Source organism: Apium graveolens, chromosome 6 (genome assembly GCF_009905375.1).
Source record: "Apium graveolens cultivar Ventura chromosome 6, ASM990537v1, whole genome shotgun sequence".
Taxonomy (NCBI): Eukaryota; Viridiplantae; Streptophyta; class Magnoliopsida; order Apiales; family Apiaceae; genus Apium; species Apium graveolens.
The window spans coordinates 178,153,941-178,171,841 of NC_133652.1; the positions used below are offsets into that span (position 1 = coordinate 178,153,941).

General features: G+C 38.7%; 1 non-coding gene across 1 annotated transcript; it reads right to left on the bottom strand.

Moving 5' to 3' along the window:
- Nucleotides 1-5,976: 5,976 nt before the first annotated feature.
- LOC141670044 (small nucleolar RNA R71) lies at nucleotides 5,977-6,083 on the bottom strand. The gene has a single exon (XR_012554294.1). It is a non-coding gene; the product is annotated as a small nucleolar RNA R71 (small nucleolar RNA).
- Nucleotides 6,084-17,901: the final 11,818 nt, after the last annotated feature.

A 17,901-nucleotide genomic window follows, 5' to 3' on the forward strand; every position in this document is an offset into this window, starting at 1 on the left:
AGTGAAGAACATATTCACATAACCATAAGAGTGCTTTAATTTTATTTAAATCATTCATCTTGTGAGTTCAACTGTTTCCCATCAGAATAGGATGCATCACTCAGTGAGCCTAAATTGAAATTCTCTTCTCTAACAAGAAAATTGCCAAAACTCCATTTTATGCCCAAACAATTCATACACAATTTCCATTAAATAAATATTGATCTTCAACTATTGTTTCAGTTTTTGAGGCAAACATTTCAAGTGACTTAATGCATGACATCTTGTTCACCACTCAGACACCACACCTTGATGGTAAGAAAATGCATGCATGTCGAGGCATCATTAACATAAAGAATTGCATATGTGAAAGAACTGGAAGTGATAAAGAGTACCGAAAGACCATATCAGCACGGGTGTTAATCAAAAGAGAGATATAAGGTTGGAGCAGTCAAGTTCTATAAGTCTCCTAAACATCAAATTAAACTCATTTTACTTGAAATTCATACATCTCTCATATGCATATCCTTTTATGTATGGTAGGCTTGTTATTATATTTGAAATCGTGTCTAAGAGTCTTACTCACAGTTTAGGGGAGATTGATAGGTCATGACTTATCTATACCATCATAACATGTCTACTCAAGTTACAATGTTACTTTGCATGTCCAAATGTAGTCTACCATTTAGATTAGTGATCGGTTTCAATGTACTTGTCTTGTTTGTCTTCTAGATAGCTCATAAGATTATAAGAGCTTAGAGATTCTCATGTAACAGTTTTGCGAATAATAGTTATAGAATAAATCAATTTGGTAGAATTTCAATGAAGATTGTTCAAGAAGCAAATTAAATAAAGAAGACTAATAAGTTGTAGAAATCTCCTAAGTTCAATATCGTGAAGTCTATCAAAGCCATATAGTGAAGTCCGGTTTACAACCATACTGTAAAGTTCAAGTTTGGCTTATGTCAAGAAATCCAAACTCGTTCTAGATGAAGAAGTCTACATTTGTGCTATACCGAGAACTCAATAAAGATGCCATATCATAAAGTTCAGAGTTAAGCTATATCAAGAAGTCCAAAGTAAACTGGATAGCATAGTCAAGCCAAATGGAGTTCATGATATCTTCACTCAGTCTTTTCACAACAAGACAAATGAAGGTATAAATTACAAGAAATGAAGATACAGATCACTACAACATATTATACATAGAGGTGGTCTATGGACATGTGTCAAGCCTACTGCCAAACTTGGAGAGAGAGAGAATAAAGCATGCAACAAAAGTCAGGAGCAAATAACGGAATAAAGTGGTCCTCAAAAAGCTGCTACGTGTCCCCTAGCATGATAGGATTACTTACTGTAAATGGTTGTACACACTGAGTAGTACATTTATGTATTTATATTGTGCACATCCCATCTTTAACTATGCGAAACAAAGAGCAACACTTTCTTGTAATTTTTTTAACTCTCTATAATCCAAACTCAAAAAACTGTTCTTGAGAAGAAGTTAGGAAAAATAACTATGTTTTTCTTGGAGCTATAGCAACAATTTATTTATATCTTTATATAATTAAAGTGAATTAATTTTATGCGTTCTTTACTTGCTTTAAGTTTTTGCAGCTTTTTCATTCATTGTCTTTCAATTTTTGAAAAGAGTTTGAAAAAGTATTAAACTAGTCATTCACCGCCCCATGCCTAGTTTTTGGTTCCTTGTTTTCTAACAAAGATGATCAGAATTTGGTATACATGAAGCAGGGAGGTATGCCAAAAAAATCAAAGTATATTCCAAAAGTATACACCTGAAGATGATACTGTTATTGATATGCTTAGTGGAGGAGCACGGATAGCTGATTCACCTGGAGAAAAAATTCTCACTTTCAATCCTAATGGTTAGAAGATTAGGTTTACTGAATTGGATGATTTTTCTATGAGTAGATCCAAGATTCCTGACCTAAGGACAACCATCTATCAAAATGATAAATCTACTCAAGAGCTGAAGGATATCAAACAGTGAATGAAAATGTATTTGAACATAGTTGCGGGGAATCTATTGAGGAAATTTTTCAATGAAGCTACATGATATAATACAAATAAAGTCCGATACACCGACTTTATATTTGTATATCTATATTTCTTCATTTATATAGTTTTTGATATCATCAATTAGTGACTTGTACATATTATCATAGTGCACAAATTGGGGGAGATTGTTAGATATAATTGATGATATCAAAGTATATTATCAACATTTACCATCAGAAGTTGTAACAGAAGATATCAGTGGTTATTAGTATCATCATTTGACAAAGAATGACTTGTCAGAGTTTATAAAGGCTAGATTTCAGGAGAAGATTGACTATGTTAAACAAGATAATATTTGTAGAAGATATGTCAGTGTAGTTATTTACTATATTGTAATAATCAACAGTTGGATATGAACTGTAATTCTATATTCATGTCTATCATATCAATTAGGTTGATTGTGTAATTGTGCAGTATATAAGCATATATTAGGTTTACAGTATATGTGTTGCGTATCATTATATCGTTTGAGTAACCTAACAGCTCTCAAGTATATGTGTTCATCCTTTGAGAGAGTACTTTGAAATTGCTTAACATTTTTTGTTTATCAATACAACAACTGTTCTTCATATTACAATGTTTGAATTCGAATTAATTGTTATTACTGTATTCATCCCCCTCTACTTACACTTAAAGGCCTAACATAATTTGGATACGAACTATTTATGATTTCGGTTATCTGTGATGTACCCATGGGAACACACTAAGATATTAGGTGACATTCTCTAATTGGTCCTTAACTTGTTAATTATGATGGACCCCCATTTGCATAAAATTTCCATCAATAAAATTATGCCAACTCATCGAAAATGTATAAAAATTAGTGATTAGAGTGTGCCCATGGGAAGACTATAAAATTCCTTATCATTTTTACCTAATGTTTATGAAAGAATGAACAAAATATCTCATTTTCGGATCCACCTTCAGCTTCACCTCTTGACACTCATCGGCCCATGATCATTGTAAGGCCTTTTTAGCCCATTCAGACAGGATGGGCCTGATGAGACGGGCCTCCAACATGTCCCTGGGCTTCAGTCTGGGGAAACCTGATTGAAGCCCATTCCTCCAGCCCAGACGAATTAATTTCAGAGGAGACCCAAATCTCAGAATTCGTAAAGATCTTCGGACGGTATCAAGGTCGCTTGGGAAGACGCGACTGTCTTAATTATGACAGATGTCTGCCTTGAGATTACAACCGTCATCCTACCATTGAATTCCAAATGTTTTTATTCACTACCCTTGGTTTCAAATCCAATATTTCACGTACTCTTTTGAGACAATATATATGTCTCACTTCCTCTCCATTTTATTTCTCATTTGTCCTTAAACTTCACATTCTCATAGCAAAACTACAATGATGGGTCATTCTAACTCCAGATTTCCTCCACCACCATTCCCGACCTCGCATTTTTTGAACACAAGTAAGTAGATTATTATTACTGTAATGTTCTTGTTTATTAATTTTTGATGCATGTCGAGTTTTGCATGCTCCTTCTATGTCTGTATCTGCGCTTATCCTTGTTGAGGATGTTTAGGATAGTTCCAGGGGTGAGTTTTGGTTGTGTTTCTGTTTTCCTTTCCTTTTCTTGTTTTTTATTCTTTTAAATTCAATTTAGGGGCTTTAAGAAAGATAAAGTAAAGTTTTTATGGGCTCGAATATGCTTCAATATCTTTAAACCTTCGAACAGTCATCGGCTTTACCCAGAACACTCTGCGCCCCTTAGATACTTTTTTTGGGAGGACTTGTCAGGATTTAAAGATGGCGTGCGGGTGTGTTATATTTCTTGAATGTTCTTCGGAATGTTGAAGCCCTAGAACATACTTTGGGAGCCGATCCCTTAAATCCGTCGAGTAAACATTTCCGATCTGGGCCTGTTGTACTCGGCCGCCTTGATATGATTTTTACTTTTTCTTCGATCATATGGTCCGAGTACACGGCTGACTGATAAGTGGAATTTATATCCACTTGGAACGCTTCATATCGGCTTAAGTTGGTATTTTGGACACAAGTATTTGGTATTTTTGATGTGTTTTGTGTTGAATCATTTCTAGGCACTAGTCGGGATGGAAATGAGCCTTCAAATGATTTTATGTTAAAAAGAGATCAGGGAATGGAGTTGCGGAAGTTTGCACGAAGATCAGAGCAAGAATCAAGAAAATGCAGAAAAATCTCTAGAAAGCAGGCGCGCTCGCGCCCATATTGACAGAGAGAGAGAGAGAGAGTGCTCCCGCTCCTGAAGCAGCGCGCCCGCGCCATGCACTTGCTGCAGAATCCTGATTTGAGTCTGATTGGGTGATTTTAAGAGTCCAGGTCAAGCGAGGGCTTATATATAATCAAAAGAAGATGTTTTTAATAACAAGGAAGCCAGGGAGAATATTAAGAAGACCTAGAGCACACAAAACGGCTAAGGAGAAGAAGAATTAGTTCATTTTTAATATTCTTTGATTTAGGCGATACTTTTGGATGCTTGTTTTGTTCTTGTTCTAAACCCTAGTACTTTATATATTCTTGTGTAGTATTCTGAACTTATTTAGTACCATGTTTTCATTGGAACCCATGGTGACGATGTGTTCGATCACGAACTAAGCATTGACATGGTGTTCTAGCGGAATTATTTATGGATTTCAATAGTTGATTGTTCTAAATCTTTAGTAGGTGGTGTTTTATGATTTACTAGTTTGGTTGTGCTTATTCATCTTTGATGCGTAGCTAACATCTAAGATTGTTTGTTAATCTCTATTGAAGCGACAATGAATATAGAGGTTTAGAACTTTCCATGCTAGCATAGGTTTATATATGAATTGACATGCATAATTTGTGGAATAATTTTAACCATCCTACACACCCGATGTAATCATAATAGATAACTTGTTCTTAAACCGTTATGTTTTCAAATCTTATAGACATATTGGGTCTAAGCATAATTGGTGTCTACTCAATTTCTATCTTGATTGTGGATGCTTAGTAGTAGGGTATACGTATATGGAAAGATTGTGTATACTAATTCTGTGTTATCTTATTAGTTATCATCACCATCTCATATTATTGATAAAGACATAAACTTTGAATGAAGTATTTAATGAAGTTAGAATCTCATGTTATATTCTCATATAAGTAATTCACTTTTAATCTCTTAGTTACTGCATGCTAGTATAATGTCTTAAGTAGTTAATCAACTCAAATTTGTTTATTATCTTAGCTGTGAACGATAGTCATACATTGTTGCATAAGTGCATAATCTGAACTTAACCTAAACCGGTCTCTGTGGGAACGAACTTGACTTAAATCTTATACTACATGTGATCGCGTATGCTTGCGTGTATTTTCGCGTGTGTTTTCCTGTGAACAAGTTTTTGGCATCATTGTCGGGGACTCGGTGTTAATTTTTAGTTTATGTGCTTGACATCAGTGGTCGTTAAAGTTCACTGACTCGGATTAGTTTACTTACTACGGTTACTTTGTTATGTTTCATGTACTCTAGAGAGCGTGTAAGTGAACACGTTCTCAATATCGTAAGGAAACAATTGAAGAAGATAAGGAAGTTGAAGAATTGGAAGAAGAAGTTCTTGAAGAAGTTAAAGAAGTCGAAGAAGAAGTGATCATTACAATGGGAGAACCAGCAGCAGCAACAAAAGCGTTGATGGATTTATCTTAATAAAATATCAATGACATTCAATCTAGCATTGTCAGGCCAGCTATCGCAGCTAATAGCTTTGAGATCAAGCCTGGCACAATTTAGATGGGGCAGAATTTAGTCCAGTTTCTATAATGTTTCCATAAAACTGACACTTTTCCCATTTTTTCTGAGGGATAAAGCTAAGAGCTGGTTGCACTCTCTACCACCAGGTTCTGTTACGACATGGGAGGATCTTGCTCAGAATTTTCTTACTAAATTCTTCACTATGGCAAAGATAGCTGCAATCAGGAATGCTCTTACTCATTTTGTGCAGCAATCAGGTGAATCTCTATGTGAAGCCTGGGAGCGCTACAAGGAGATGCTTAGGAAGTATCCTCATCATGGAATGCCTAACTGGATGGTGATCAATTGCTTTTATAATGGTTTGGGAGCACAGTCAAGACCTATGCTTGATGCAGCATCAGGTGGAGCCTTATGGGATAAGAGCTATAAGGAAGCTTATGAGCTAATTGAGATGATGGCTATAAATGAATATCAGAATCCAACTCAGAGGCTACCACAAGGCAAGGTAGTAGGAATTCTGGAGGTGGATACAGCTACGGCTATAACTGCGCAGCTAAAGGCGTTGACTATGAAGGTCGATTCTCTGACCAACTATGGTGTTCAACAGTTAATGAGTGTTTATGAGCTTTGTGCATGATCACATGCGACTGAGAAATATGCTATATCTAGTAAATCAGCTCAGTTTGTGAGCAACTTTCAGAGGTCGCAGCAACCAGTTCCTGCCACTTATCATCCTAACAACCGTAATCATCTTAACTTTAGCTGGAATAATAATCAGGGTGGTATGCAATAGCCTTACCAGCAGTTTGGAAACAAGCCTTTCAATCCTCCTCGTTTTCAGCAACAGTATGCACCAAGGCAGCAATTTCAGCCACAGGGAATGCAACAACAATGTCATGGAGGTGTCGGTCCATCTTCAAATGAAAAATCTGAATTGGAGGAGTTGAGGCTTATTGCAAAAGCCAAGCAATTTCGATCAAGACTCTGGAGAATCAAATAAGGCAAATTGTTAACGCCTTATTGAACCGTTCATAAGGAACTCTTTTGAGTGATACGGAAGCTAATCCAGGAAAGAGGTAAGTCAAAGAATAGCTTAAGGCAATCACCTTGAGGTCCGGAAAGGTCGTTAACCCTGAAAATCATCAAAACAAAGAAGCTGAAAATTTTCTCTAGAAGGGCAGCGCGCCCGCGCCCATAAGGAGCGCGCCCGCGCCCTCCATAATTTTAGAAAATGAATTTTGGCTGATTCAGTTGTACAGAAGGTTGACGAAGCGGAACCGAAGAAGAATGCTGTTGAAAAATACTACTCCCAAGGATAATACAGGGGAAAAACAAGTATATCCGCCTCCTCCATATCCTAAAAGGCTTTAGAAGCAAAAGTTCGACAAGCAGTTTTCCAAGTTTGTGGAGGTTTTTAAGAAGTTGCACATTAACATACCTTTTGTGGAAGCTCTAGAACAGATGCCGAGCTATGCCAAGTTCATGAAGGATATTATATCTCGGAAGTTGAAGCTTGAAGAGTTAGTAACTGTTCCTATAACGGAAGAGTACAGTGTTGTGCTGTAACAGAAACTACTTCAAACTTAAAGATCCATGAAGCTTCACGATACCGTGTACCATTGGCAATCTATCTTTCGACAAGTGTTTGTGTGAATTGGGAGCTAGCATCAATTTGATGCCCTTGTCCATTTTCAAGAAACTTAGTTTGCCTGATCCAAAACTGGTAAACATGTCCTTGCAACCGGCTGGCCGTTTCATCACTTATCCGCGAGGAGTAGTGGAGGATGTCTTGGTTAAGGTGGATAAACTCATCTTCCCTGCTGATTTTATCATTCTGGACTTTGAGGAAGATAAGAATATTCTCATTATCTTGGGGAGACCATTCTTATCTACCAGACGAACTCTGATCGATGTACAGAAGGGTGAGCTTACTATAAGGGGTCAGGGTCAGGATGTGACTTTCAATGTCTTCAGTGGAATGAAATTCCCAACTGATGAAGAGGAGTGCTTAAAATAGAGTTGGTCGACTCTATAGTGACTTCAGAGCTTGATCAAATACTAAGGATTGGTGCCTTAGAGAGAGTCTTAATAGGGGAATCTGATAGTGAAGATGAAGAGGGGGCAGAGCAGCTGCAGTATTTGAATGCTTCTCCATGGAAAAGGAGATTGGATTTGCCATTCGAGTCTCTTGGATTATCAGAGCTTAAAAAATTCTCAGGAGCGTCTCAAACCATCTATTGAGGAAGCTTCCATACTTGAGCTCAAACCACTGCCTAATCACTTGAGGTATGCTTTTTTAGGCGATGCATCTACTTTGCCTGTTATTATTGCATCTGACCTTTCAGGTAGTAAAGAAGACAAGCTCTTGAGAATTCTGAGAGAGTTTAAATCTGCAATCAGATGGACTATAGCAGATATCAAGGGAATCAGCCCTTCTTATTGCATGTATAAAATTCAGCTTGAGGAAGGAAGTAAGCCAACAGTTGAACAGCAGAGAAGAATCAATCCTATCATGAAAGAGGTTGTGAAGAAGGAAATTCTTAAATGGCTGGATGCAGGATCATCCATCCTATTTCTGACAGTTCATGGGTGAGCTCGATGCAGTGTGTGCCCAAGAAATGAGGCATTACAGTTGTTGCTAATGAGAAGAACGGGCTCATTCTTACTCGGACAGTCACATGGTGGAGAGTATGCATGGACTATCGAAAGCTGAATAAAGCCACCAAGAAGGATCACTTCCTGCTTCCATTCATTGATCAAATGGTTGACAGGTTGGATGGTCATGAATATTATTGTCTTTTGGATGGGTACTCGGGCTATAATCAGATTTGCATTGACCCAGAAGATCAGGAGAAGACCACTTTTACTTGTCCTTTTGGCACTTTCGCTTTCCGTCAAGTTTCTTTTGAACTTTGTGGTGCACCTGCTACTTTTCAGAGATGTATAATGGCCATATTCTCTGATATGATTGGAACTAATGTGGAAGTGTTCATGGATGACTTCTTTGTGTTTAGGACTTATATGACGAATGCTTGAATAATCTTGGCTTGGTGCTGAAAAGATGCGTTGAGACCAATTTGGTGCTTAACTAGGAAAAATGTCACTTTATGCTGCAACAGGGTATCATTCTTGGGCACAAGGTGTCTAGCAAGGGGCTTGAAGTGGATAAGGTCAAGGTGGGGGTTATTAAAAATCTTCTTCCACCAATCTCAGTTAAGGGAATCCGCAGTTTTCTTGGTCATGCGGATTTTTATCGGTGATTCATCAAAGATTTCTCAAAAATCTCTAAACCCTTGTGCAATCTGTTAGACAAGGATTTCCTTTTCAAATATGATGAAGAATTTCTAGCTACTTTTGAGAGCTTGAAGAAGAGTTTGATTACAGCACCTGTTATTACTACACCTCATTAGAATGAGCCCTTCGAGATGATGTGTGATGCTAGTGATTTTACAGTTGGAGATGTTCTTGGACAGAGAAAGAAGAACATTTTTCACGTGGTTTACTATGTTAGTAATACCCTTAATGGTGCTCAGCTGAATTACACTACTATAGAGAAGGAGCTCTTGACAATTATATATGGTTTCGAGAAATTTCGATCTTACTTGAGACAAAAGTGATAGTTTTTACTGATCATGTTGTTATTCGATACCTCGTCTCGAAGAAAGATTCAAAATCTCGATTGATTTGATGGATTCTCTTGTTACAGGAATTCGAGCTGGAAATTAAAGATAAGAAAGGTACATAAAACCAAGTAGTGGATCATCTCTCATGACTGGAAGATCAAGGTAATGCTTCACAGGATAACACGTTGATCAATGAATCTTTTCTCGACGAGCAACTCTTTGGGGTGCAAGAAGAAGAACCATGGTTTGCAGACATTGTGAACTATCTTGTGAGTAATGTTATTCCCCCTGAACTCTCTTATGCTCAAAGGAAGAAGTTTCTACATGAGGTGAAGTGGTATCGATGGGATGAGCCATTCTCATTCAGACAGGGAGCAGATCAGATAATAAGGAGGTGCATTCCGTATAGTGAGATGGAGGGTATTTTGAGAGATTGTCACTCTACTGGGTATGGTGGCCATTATGGTGGAGAGAAAACAACTGCACGTATCCTTTAAGCAGGATTTTTCTGCCCAACTTTGTTTAAAGATGCTCATCAGTTCGTGTTAAGATGTGATCGTTGTCAAAGGGTTGGAAATATGTCCAAGTGAGATGAGATGCCTCTTAATATGCTTCTCAAAGTTGAGATTTTTGATATTTTGGGAATCGACTTCATGGGGCTATTTGTCTCATCATGCAATAATCAATATATTCTTTTGGCGGTGGATTATGTGTCCAAATGGGTTGAGGTTAATTCTTTGCCAACCAACAATGCGAAGGTGGTGCTAAAGTTTCTTCATAAGTGGATATTCACACGTTTCGGTACTTCAAGGGTCATAATCAGTGATGAGGGATTGTATTTTTGCAATCGCAAGTTCACTGCATTGATGGAAAGGTATGATGTGAATCATCGTCTTGCCACAGCCTACCATCCTCAAACTAATGGGCAAGCTGAAGTGTCTAACCGAGAGATCAAACAAATCTTGGAGAAGGTTGTGAGTCCATCAAGGAAGGATTGGTCATTGAAGCTCGATGAAGTTGTTTGGGCTTATAGAATAGCATTAAAGACTCCTCTAGGAATGTCAGCATTCCAGTTGGTGTATGGGAAGGCGTGTTATTTTCCTGCGGAGTTAGAGTGTAAAGCGTGTTGGGCTTTGAAGAAGCTGAATCTGGACATAGCAGTTGCTGGAGAGAAGAGAATGCTTCAACTTAATGAACTCGATGAGTTCCGCCTATACGCTTATGATAACAATAAAGTATAGAAGGAGAAGGTCAAGAGATGGCATGATAGGAGGTTAGTGCACAAGTCATTTGTTCCTGGTCAGCAAGTTCTATTGTTTAACTCTCGTCTCCGAATTTTTCAAGGAAAGCTTAAGTTGAGGTGGTCAGGTCCGTTCATTGTCAAAATTGTGTTTCCACATGGAGCTGTGGAGATTTTTGATAAGCATCCAGACCAAGCGTTCAAAGTAAATGGACAAAGGAAGCATTATTATGGTGGATACGGCGAACCGTGAGGTGGTGAGCGTCGTTCTTTTAACAACTTGATTTCGAAGTTTCACGTCAAGCTAGCGACGTAAACCAAGCGCTTTGTGGGAGGCAACCCATGCTTTGTTGTATAGTAGCTTCGAAAAGAAAAAAAAAATCAAAAAATGAAATTTTTCCAGAAGCACGGCGCGCCCGCGCGACCAGTCTGGAAGAGAAAAAAAGAGATAAAAAATAGAAAATTCAGTTTAAAGCCAATCTCAACCCGAAATTAACCCTAATTCTACCCTATTTCTACATCCTAAACACTACCACCCCTATCCTATCAAACCTATATATATACACATCTTTATATACACACACATATCACTTTCACTTACAAAACCCTAGCCTCTTTACCTATTCAATACTTGACTCTAATTTGCTATCTATTGTTGTTATAGCACCCAAAAGAGCGAGAACCACGGGTAGTTGTAGCACTAATCCCTCGTCTACCGAGGATTCTAGTGTGGGAGGCACGGCTAACAGATTTTCTTCTCCGGAGGCACAGGCAGAGCTCTTGCGGCCGCCAGATAGGTCGGCCCTGATCTGTGCAGGGGACTAATACTTCTGAAGGATCAACCGGTTTATGCTACGATTGATCTGCTTGATGCCTGCATCGATCTTATGGCTTACCTCTCAATGGTATATTTTAAGTCTTTTTATATCGGGCTTTTTCCTTTCCTTGTATTTTTCCTGCCTTAACTCCTTTTGTTGCTTTATTTTAGTTTATCCCTTGGGTGGCTGCAATGGCCGACAAGGTCCAAGATGCACAGGTCAGGATGAAGGAGGTTGCGGAAATGGAGGCCAGGGCGACCAAGTCCGAAGAGAAGCTGGGGCGCGTGAAACGGCCCTCGAGGTGTCGGAGGGTCAGGCTTCAGCCTTGGCCAAAGATAAGAAGATCCTGGAGGGGAGGTGGCCAGCTTGAAGAAGCGTGTGGAGCAGTGGAATGCTCAGCTGAAGGCTACTAGGAAGGAGCTCTGAAAGGAGAATAAAACACTAGAACGGATAGAGGAGCGCTGCTTCTAGATGGACTTCGACGAGGCTGTCGACATGGCAGACCCTGTCGGGAAGACTGATGGTGACGATCCGTAAACTTGTTGCCTTCGGGCTGAACTACCTTTGCCTTCAGGCCACTTGTAATATTTTAACTTTGATGCATTATCGTTTTCCTTAGCATCGTTAATACAATCTCTTTTTTCTTTTAAATATTAGACTTTTTACCTCTTCGGCCTCGTTTGGGGCCTTAATAAAATTTTAAGAATTTGTACTTCTTCTACCTCACATTGGGTCGTAGTAAAATTTTAAGAAATTTACTTCTTCGTCCTCCTACTGGGCCTTAGTAAAAATTTAAGAATTTTTACTTCTTCGGCCTCATATTGGGACTTAGTAAAATATTTAGAATTTTTACTTCTTCGGCTCCTGTTGGGCCTTAGTAAAGTTTTAAGAATTTTTACTTCTTCGGCCTCCTACTGGGCCTTAGTAAAATTTTAAAAGCATAATGCATGCCTTCGGATAAGCATTATATTGGCCTGTTTATTGCCCCTATCTGAAGGTTCCAATTCAAGTTCCACAATATATAACTAGGAATGTATCATTCATTGCTAAATAGAAATGGAGACTAAAAATATGTAGCTTTCATTGCTAAATAGGTGTTCATATAATGTCGTACATGCTTTTCACTTAGGAAATTCAAATTGCAATACGGAATTAACTGACAGAAATAAATTAGCTAACAGAGCTTCGTACGGCTTACTGAAAATATTTCAGAGCCGAGAAGCATGTCAAGTGTTTTTGATAGGCCACTCAGTCATAGTCTTCAGCTTGTATGTCCCCGGCCTGACCACTTTAGAATCTGCATAAGGGCCCTCCCAATTAGGCTGAAGCTTGCCTTGCTTAGTGGGCATAGATGTAGCTAGCTCCTGAAGCACCAGATCACCTACAAAAAAGCTTCATTTTTTTACTCCTGAGCCGTAGTATTGGGTAGCTTGAAGCTGGTATTTCAAATTTTTTTGGTTAGCTGCATCCCTTTCTTCTTCTAGGAGGTCTATGTTGGCTCTCAGGCCGACCTCATTGTCTTTGATTTCAAAAACTTATGTTCGATAGGACTCTAGGCCCACTTCAATTGACAGGAGGGCATTTGTCCCGTAGGCTAGTCTAAAAGAGGTTTCTTCTGTAGACGACCTTGGCGTCGTTTGATATGCCCACAAGACCTAAGGTAGCTCTTCAGCCCAAAGGCCCTTCACCTCGCCCAATCTTTTCGTAATGTTGTAAAAAATAATCGTGTTCGCGGCTTCAATGGCACCATTTCCTTGAGGATGACCCACAGAGCTGAACTTCTGCTGAATTCCGAAATGGTGTAAGAAAGTCTGGAACTTATTTCCGATGAATTGAGAGCCGATATCGTACATGCAGACTCTGGGAATTCCAAACCGTAGTATGACTTGCTCCAACATACACTTCTTTGTTGCCTCTTCAGTTATGGTGGCGAGAGGATGAGCTTCCACCCATTTAGTCATATAGTCGATGGAAACTATGTAGTACTTTGCCTGTTTGGTACTAGTCGGCAAGATTCCCACAATGTCTACCGCCCACATGGCAAAGGGGATGGGGCTCAAAACTGAAGTTATCTCCTCTAAGGGTTGCTTCGCAATTGGGCTGAATAACCGACATTTCCTACATTTCTTTGCATATTGGTGTGCATCAGCCCTTAGGGTCGAGAATTTTGAAGGCCAGAGCCCTTCCGGCGAGGTCTTGTCTGCAGATGCCCTCTTGGACCATCTCTAGAGCAAGTTTCTGCTCTTCCGTATCCAGACATCGGAGAAGCGGTGATGAGGCCGACCTTCTGTAAAGTCTTCCATTTATGATGGTATAGCTGGCTGGTCTGTATCTAACTTTATGCGCCTCTTTCTTACCGAGGGGCAATGTTCCATTTTATAAGAAGGCCAAAATCGGCGTTATCCACGTTATCACCTGATGAATTTCCATGCACTATTTTTTGTCGATCGAAGGGGTTGTCAGCTCAGTCAGATAAATGGACCCCGTGAGACTTTGCGTCTTGGCCGATGCCAGACGGGATAACGCATCGGCTTTACTATTATTTTCCCTGACAATTTGGCTTAATTTAAAAGATTGGAAAGATAGAGACAATTATTTTACTTTGGCGGCATAGGCTCGAGTTCTCGGCTCCCTTTGTTCGTATTCTCCCGAGAAATATTTCACTTCCAACATAGAGTCACTGAACACCCTTAAATGTTTTACTACGAGGTTCTTCGCCAAGCTTCATCCAGCCAGCATGGCTTCGTATTCAGCTTTGTTGTTGGTGAGGGGGAAAGTAAACCGAATGGCTTGACATATCTCAAATCCATCAGGGGATGATAAGGCCATCCCCACACTTCGTCCCAGCTACTGACCCGTCGACAAAAATTTTCCATTTTCCCAGCTGCCGTAGTAACTGCTCTTCGGGCATCAGGCCCCTTTGCTCCGAGAAGGTGCATTCTATTATGAAATCAGCTAGTGCCTGGGCTTTAATGGGCGTTCTCAGAATTTACTCCAAATCATATTCGCCCAGCTCAATCGACCAGGCGACCACTCTCCCTGAGGCCTCGGGTATTGTAAGAATTTTCTTAAATGGCTGATCGATCACATACTGCACTGTTCTCCCTTGGAAGTAGTGTCGCAATTTTCGGGTGGCCATGACCAACCCATATGTGAGTTTTTCAGCCTTGGGGAACCTGGTTTTAGCATCCTTTAGCATATGGGACACATAAAAAATAGGATGCTGATTACCTTCATGCTCTTTCACCAACACCGCCCCTAGGGTTCGGTCTAATATCGCGATATAAGCTACAGTATTTCTTTTGGGTCCGGCCTCATCAACAGAGGTGCCTTCTTCAGATAATCATTTACTTGCTCAAAAGCCACTTGGCACTCGGGCCCCCACTCAAAAGCCTTCGAGCCTTTCAGCACGACAAAAAAGGGTAGTGCTTTCTCGACCGACCTTGATATAAAGCGTCGGAGTGCTGCCAACCGGCCGGTTAGCTTCTGGATGTCTCTAATGCACTTCGGGGGTTCCATGTCAATTATTGCTTTTATCTTTTCAGGGTTGGCTTCTATGCCCCGTTCACTTACCATATAGCCCATAAACTTTCCACTAGCCACTCTGAACGTACATTTGATCGGATTGATCTTCATATTATTCCTTCTCAAGATTTTGAAGCATACTCTGAGATCTTCAGCATAATCTCAGAAAAGTGACTTAACAATCATGTAGTCCACATAACATTCCATGTTCCGTCCGATTTGATCTTTGAAGACTTTATTGACCATATGCTGAAAGGTTGCCCCCGCATTTTTTAGTCCGAAGGGCATTTTAATGTAAGCATAAGTTCCCTTTGGCGTGATGAAGGTTGTCTTCAGAATGTCTGCAGAATTTATGGCTATCTAATGGTAACCCAAAAACGCGTCAAGGAAACTAAGAACTTGATAGACGGTCGTGGCATCTATCAGCTGGTTAATGCTCGGCAGGGGGTAATGGTCCTTCGCATAAGCTTTATTGAGGTCGGTGTAATCCACACACATCCTCCATTTGTTATTTGCTTTCTTGACCAATACTACGTTGGCAAGCCAATATGGATACTCAATCTCTTCAATAAACTTAGCTTCTAGCAGCTTCTCAACCTCGGCTTCAATAACCTATTGTCGCTCCGAGGCAAAGTGTAACGCCCCCAAATCCGGGGTCAGGAATCTGGGTCGTCACACAATCCTTCAATCATGTATAACCTACATTTAACTCAATAGTCCAATAATTTCATATCACAGACCCCCAATCTCACACACTCACAAGTTATAGCCTTAAAAACGACATATAACAAGTATCATCTGTTATTACAACTCAAATGTACTTTACACGATCTCAAACAATTATTCGTAACCTTTACATGAAGTTATAATAATTACGACTATATCTGATAACTATCTGATACTCTGGCCCACCTGAGAAAAACTGCCAGGGATTCTCCCCATTACTGCAAGCGACTAAGTCCCACACCGGCATACTAGTTATCTGTTGTGTTATGACATTTAAAAGAAAGCAATAGTGACCAATAATGCTCAGTCATAATAATGTACAGTATGAAAGACTGTATGAGAATTTCAATTCCATATAAGATAAATATGTTTAGTTAAAATATCTTTCCTCGGTGATTCACACCTTCTTTCGAAAACAAATCTTTTATTATCATGCAAACACCTTAATGGTAAACCCAACACCTAGGATTGGGTTACGGTATTGCATCAAAATTCCAATTGGAAAAATTTAGGACATTCACTAGAGCCACCGCATACGATGATCAGTCGTCCTACGGAAATAGTAGCCTTTTTTACTAGTAGGAGGATGACTTCCAAACTTCTTGTTATCACCATGTCCGTATACGGGCTATGTGTCCCATTTTGGGTATGCACACACTTTGCAGGTCCTTAGGTACACATAGTACCGTCTCCCACGGTACTGGCAGTCTCCCCAATACACGAAGTACTGGATCTCTACCCCTCCCTTGTCCTTTAAGAAATTCTATCATATCAAAAGAACTCGTACTCCTCGAGTTCCTAAAGCGTTTAACTTATTGATAGGCACAACTCATGTTGCTAGTATATATATGTACTTCCGAGAATTTTCGGAGGAAGTACTAAGATAATGTGAGTTGACCGTTGTCAACAGATAAATAAATGAGGGGGAGCTTCTTTTGAAATTATATTCAAAATATTTAAAATACGTCGAGATAATATTTTTCGACGATCTGAAAGTATTCGAATGACTTTTCTGAAACTCGGAAAGTATTTTAAAATAGGTTTTATGATTTTTAAATCATATTAAATTATTTAACGAATATTTAATAATTAAATAATAAATATTAAATAATTAAACCTCGAATAATTTTATTTTTAAAAGAATATTTGAATTAATCCTCAACTAATTTATGTTTAGATAATTAAAGTAATCTTTAATAATATAATTAATCGAGTTTGAAATAAATAATTATTGGAGAATACTTCTCCTATTTAAATGAATATCCGAAATAATATTCACTGTTCGAGTAGTTAAATATAGTTGAGGGAATACGATTTTTGGAAATCATTTTAAATCAAATTCGAGGTATTTAATACTTCACAAGTGCACATCGAGTCCCTTGGAATAAAATAAGTGTGGACTTTTGATCATCCAAAATATCTTCGGGATGATTCCTGAGTTTATACTTTATAAAAACTGACTGACTCTCGGTCTTATAACTTATACATCACGCTCTACTATAGCGTTAATATTATTAAATAAAACGCCTCCGGAATACTTCCGAGTTTTCATAAAAGTATATTGACCGACCCTCGGTCTAAAATATACAACTCATATATACAACGCTATTCTCTAGCGTTATTGATTGAAATTTGGTAATATTCATATACCAAAATCAGTAACATATAGTACGATATTTTATATCATAATTTGTAATATATCATAATACAATATCATGTACATATAGCATTTATTTGAAAACAAACACAACACAACAGTTTTAAAATGTAGGGTTTGAAAACTTGCCTGGAGTCCAAGATACGTTTTCCGACTTCCTCTCATTCCGGGTTTTCTAATCAATAAATATCATAATCTTAATCAGTATTCCTAATCCCATCATCGACTTGTATTTTTAATAAGTACAATACTTCATAATTTTAAATATTCGACCGACTCGGAGTAAGTATCAATTCTTGGTCGAAATGGACGGTCAAAGTAGTCTTCTAGAGTTGACTTTACCGAATGTTACTATTACGCGACTCGCACTCTAACATTTTTAATAAATCATAAAATTAATATTTTAATACGAAACCACCTCAAGGAGCTTCTTGAGTTCTTTTAATATTTATCATAAAAGTTTTATTTTAATGCAATGAATTTAATTAGGTGAAAAGTACTTCAAAAGTTCGATCAACTACGGAGTTTTACTATTCAAACCGTTTTCACTAAA